Source organism: Castanea sativa, chromosome 7, assembly GCF_040712315.1.
Source record: "Castanea sativa cultivar Marrone di Chiusa Pesio chromosome 7, ASM4071231v1".
In the NCBI taxonomy this organism is placed as follows: Eukaryota; Viridiplantae; Streptophyta; class Magnoliopsida; order Fagales; family Fagaceae; genus Castanea; species Castanea sativa.
The window spans coordinates 13,998,873-14,004,412 of NC_134019.1; positions in this window are offsets into that span (position 1 = coordinate 13,998,873).

The following is a 5,540-nucleotide window of genomic DNA, read 5'->3' on the forward strand; positions in this document are numbered from 1 at the left end:
TCAAACTCTACCTACGTGTCCTAAATAATAGGATTTATTAACTGAATGAACTTTGACAACCCCAACAATTAAACGTATCATCAAAATCGTTGAGAAAAATTTATAATGGCTCAAAGCAAAAGTGAAAAACTAAAAACAAACAAAGGCTTTAATTGCTAGATCCGGTTGGGTCAATCCAACCTAGATCTCCTGTATAAGTGCTAACATATGCCCGAAAAGAAAAATGTTTTGTCAGTATGGTAAAAGGACACCAGCATTAATTTGTTATCTCTTAAACACACGAGGGGCTAACATAATTACTTAGACCCTTTACTATTAAATTTAGGATCACCATTTTGGACCTCTTAAAGACTCAAGGGTAATAAACCTGTTTTTTTTTTTTTCTCTCTACTGTGTGAAAAAAATGAGAAATGCAATGGTCATCACTCATCACTAAACCAATGATAATTTACCATAGACAACATAACTCAAAGCTACTTCTTTATTGTAACTACTTCCTCAAACTTAAAATTTTTTTTTTCCTTGATTAAAAATTGTTTAAAAAAATCTTTGTAATTTTTTTTTTTTAGGAATAGAATATTTGTAATTCTGAAAATTCTCCCCACACACACTATATAAAGGCTTCAACAATATTGCGAATTTCACATCCATCCCAAAGCAAACCCTTTACCAATATATTGAACAATGTTTATCACAAAAATCCCTTCCTATTTTTACTTGCTAAGTTTTATTTTCGTTCTACAAAGTGCTTTTGGGTTGGAGTATAAATGTTTAGTCGTGCAAAATTTCACAATCAATGACCTTTAGAGCATTAGCATTCGGAATGCCAAAAAAGTTATATTTTACACCCTAAAAACCTACTTTATCTATTTTGCAATCTCATTTTACAACCCTCCTCACATTCCAGTTTCTATTTTTACAAACAATGAATTAAAATAATATAAAATATACCAACAAATAATATTAAAAATTATTATCTCTTTTGAAACACCAGTCACCAAAAACACACTAGCACCACCGATCACTAAACTCAACCACCCAGAAACACCAAACACCACCACCACCACCACCACCACCACCTTTGAAACTCCATTAAAACACTAAACCAAACCTCCAAACCAACCATTGTAACACCAAACCCACAGCAACAGTAACCACCAACAACAACGGCAACCCACAATAGCACCACTGAAACACCCACCTACAGTTGCACCACCGAGAAACGCTCCAACAAATACCCAAGCACCAAAATAATCAAATCTAAACACTGATTCATCACCAAAAATACCCCAAAAAACCCAAATCTAAACACACAAGACCCACAGCAAGCAAATCCATGACCCCATGGAGAGCAAAACCACCTACCCACGATGGCTCACGATCCCACAACGAATAAAATCACCCACCAATAGCCACCCATGCCAGAACAAACCCATACCTACCCATGCCACCCACGGCCACCCACAGTCTCGACGACCCCATGCCAATCTAAAGCCACCCAAAGCAAATCCAAAGCCATCGTGAGAGGAAGAGAGTAGAGAGTGTGAGGGAAAGAGATGAGAACCCATACCTACCCATGCCACCCACGGCCACCCACACAGTCTCGACGACCCCATGCCAATCTAAAGCCACCCAAAGCAAATCCAAAGCCATCGTGAGAGGAAGAGAGTAGAGAGTGTGAGGGAAAGAGATGAGAAAAAAGAAAAAAGAAAAAGAAGAGAGAGGTAGAGGAGTCTGACTCTGAAGTGAGAGGATGAGAGAGAAGAGAATAAAAAATTATAAATTTTTTACATCCTCATGAATAGCAAATATGCAACCTTACTGTAGCTGAGATGTAAAACTTTTTGGGTTTGCATGCCTGGATGTGAAAGGAATCTAAGGGTTTAGTTTGTAAAATAGCAACTAGGGGATTTTTCAATTATCTTTCCTATGAAGTCCCTGCCAATGGTTTTGCACTCGGCACAAAGGGGGGCAAAATTGGGAATTAACATTGTTTGCCAAACAATATAATTAGTAGGCATTGTTTTGAAAGTATATGTATTACTAACATCTCGAGTCTAAAAGACTTGATTCCGGGCTTATAAATCGAGTCTCAAATACTCGGTTTCCATGTTCTAATCACGTCTGAGTTGGCGTTTTTTCCATGTGGCGTTCACTTGGAAATCGAGTTTTATAGACTCGATTTATAAGCCGACTCTTTAAACATCGATTTGTGTGTGACATGGCAATTTGTATGTGACGTGGTTGATCCACATGGAAGCCACCTAGAAACCAAGTCTCTAATACTCAATTTCTAATAGGGCTTTTTCAAAATTAAACGCACTTTGTCTTTAACGCCTCTCCACTCTCACTCACCCTCTCACTCTCACACAGACCAAAGCAAACTCTCACGCCTCTCTCACTCACCGACCCACTCTCACGCCTCTCTCACTCACCCTCTTCACCCTCACACAGACACCTTGTCACGCTCACGCCTCTCTCACTCTCACGCCTCTCCACCCTGACACAGACACCCTCTCACACTCGCGCCTCTCTCTCTCTCTCTCTCTCTCTCTCTCTCAAGTATGAATTTCTTATTGTGTGAATTTTTCATGTGGTTTTGTGGTTTTTTTCCGAAATTATGATTGATTTTTTCATGTGAGTTTGTGGTTTGTGATTTTTTCGTGTGTTACTCTGTTTGGTTCCCAAGAAAATGCGAGAAAATTTTTTCATTTTGTGCTGAGATTGTAGTCAAAACTTGATTTGATCTAATTTTTTTTGTTTTTGTTGTTTTGTGTAGTCAGTACTATTGACACTTTTATTTGATAACATTCATGCTTTCTGGGTTAATGGATGTTTTCCTTAGCAAATCACTGTCTTTACCTTCATACCATTAAGTGAGCCTAAACAAAGTTGACAATCAATGTATTAAGATTGCTAATTCTAAATTGTTGCTCCTTTCCATGGGTAGAAACATCCAAGATTGTTTCAACCATACAATCTTAATGAGAAGTTGATTTCAAAAGGCAAGAGTTCATCAGACACTTTTTCTCATTCTGATAAAGTAATGGACTCAACTGTTGATTCTATGGTGCTAAAAGTCCACAGAAAAAACAAGCTCTTGTAGGCCTTTCAAAGTACACGTCTATGTTTCCAGAAAAGGTTTGTCAATATATTTAAATTTTATTGTTGAATCCTAGTTCATTGGGATTGAAAGAAAAACAATTTCAGCATTTTTAACAGACATTTTTATACAAATATATAAAATAATGGTTTTCTTTGTACTTCTACTGGTTGACTATGGCAAGGCATTAAAACCTAATAAGTAATAAACATTAGCACCAGAAGTTTCTAGCCTGAACCTGATAGGTTGCACAAATAGGTACTTATCAAAAAAGAACATGAAAAGAAAGCTGCAAAAATAGGTTTAATCTTTTGGGTTGATTGGATGAGCCTGTGGGGAAAAACAATTCTTTAGTTGCCCTTGCCCCAAAAGCTTAAGCTAATAGGTAGCTATGGATTTATTTACTTCAATTTACCAAAGGCTTTTTTTCTTTCTTTTCTTGCTCAAAATATGAGGCCTAATTAGAAGAAATTTTCATTATGGAAATCCAGCACTATTGTAGTAAAACCTAGAACCAACCTGAGAGAATTTTGTAGTACTTTGTGATGTTTTTTTGGTTCATGAACAAATTCTTTGAAAGAAATGGAGTTATGGACAATTTCAATATGCAAAAGTTAATGAATCCAAAAAAATAGAAGAATTTTACTTCACTTAAAATATTTCAAATTAACAGGAGTTGATCTTATTGGTGTCAAGATCTATAGTTGTACACACCCTGTGTACTTAGGCTATCTTTTTCATCAATAAATTTTTGTTGTCAAAAAGAAGAAGAAGAAAGATTCTATATTTGTTAAACCTGGATAAGTCCCACGTGTAAGAGCCATCTTTTCTTCGCCAATGGTTACTAGCAGAGCCATCTTTTCTGTCTTTGAAGGATCCTTGTATTACAGTTCCTCGAGCATCTCTTTTGCCATGTCTAACTCAAAACATATTTATATGATGTAACACATGCCCTACTTATTTATGGTGCAAATTGTTTTACCATGTCTATTACATAAGTTGTATTAGCCGTTATTCATTCTATGCATGTAGATATAATTGAGCATCTTCTTTGGTTCCTTATGGTAGTGATAATATCTTTATGTGTCATTCTTTGTAATTCTCAAGATATATACAATATTGCTAATGAGCTTTGGCCAAATAGCACTTCCTCTCCCAAAAGAATGGAGTGGAAGGTGAGGCCATATGTTCTAGAACCATTTGGTGCGTAACTTACCCGTAATAATAAAAATTTATATAGAATTTTTCCTGGTTGTGTTTAAGGAATGCATGAAAAGCTTAGAAAAATATGCAGTCTGGTCTAAATGTTAACTAACATAAAATATTATTTTTAATTTATAGGTTAAAGCTTGATTGATTTAGATTAAGGCATGATTTAAATGTAAACGTAGTTTCAATTTGTTGTATACTGCGGGACTGCCACTTTGTTGAATTTTTGTTTTTTGAGAATCTTTCTTAGATTGTTTTTGTTTTTGTTTTTAATAATGTCTATTACGTGCTAATTGGTTATCATTCTTGTACAGTATAGCTGCTGCAAATGCTGGACAGATTGACCATGCGCAACCTGGCCCCATTGACCAGTCGATGTTGACATTGCAGGCCAACCATCGGTCAGAAGCTATTTGGAATGGGCAGGTAAAACACAACACTAAAGGTTTAACAAATGTACACGCATTTAATTCATACAATGAAAATGCACTTGCTGTCATATATTAATCCATGGTTTTGTTCTGTGTAGGATCCAGGGTCCCTTAAATGTCGTACCCGTAGTGAAGAGTTCTCCAATTGAGAGCCAATGGTGGATGACCGAGTCATTGACATCATTAAGGCCCTTGGTTTGGAGGGACTCCTCAGGACCCCAGGTAGAAAGATTGACCATGGCCTGATAATGGCCTTAATGGAGCGATGGCGACAGGAGACTCACACCTTCCACATGCCACATGATAAGGTCACCATCACATGCAGGATGTGGAGGTTCTTCTCAGACTTCCTGTTGATGGCGAGGCCATAACAGGGAGCACACAAAAAGAATGGAGTCCTGTGTGCAAGGAATTCCTTGGCTTCCAACCTGTAAATGATTAGAGAAAGCAACTTAATGGCTAGAGGATTCTCATCTAACGGCTTTTGGAGGAAGTTGCCAATCCATTGCCGCCTAATGTTGAAGAGGATCAGCTGCATAAGTATGCACGATGCTACATCCTAGCGCTACTAGGGGACACATTCTTCATGGACAAATCTGACGATAAGGTGCATCTAATGTGGGTGTAGCAATTAGAAGACCTTCGCAATCCACGAAGATATAGTTGGAGAAGTGCTTGCCTTGCATGGTTGTACCAAGAGTTATGCAGGGCAAGCGATAAGAAAGCTAGTCAGATTGGTGGATGCTTGTTGTTGGTCCAGTATTAAGCATGGGTCAGGTTCCCATATTTGTGCCCGA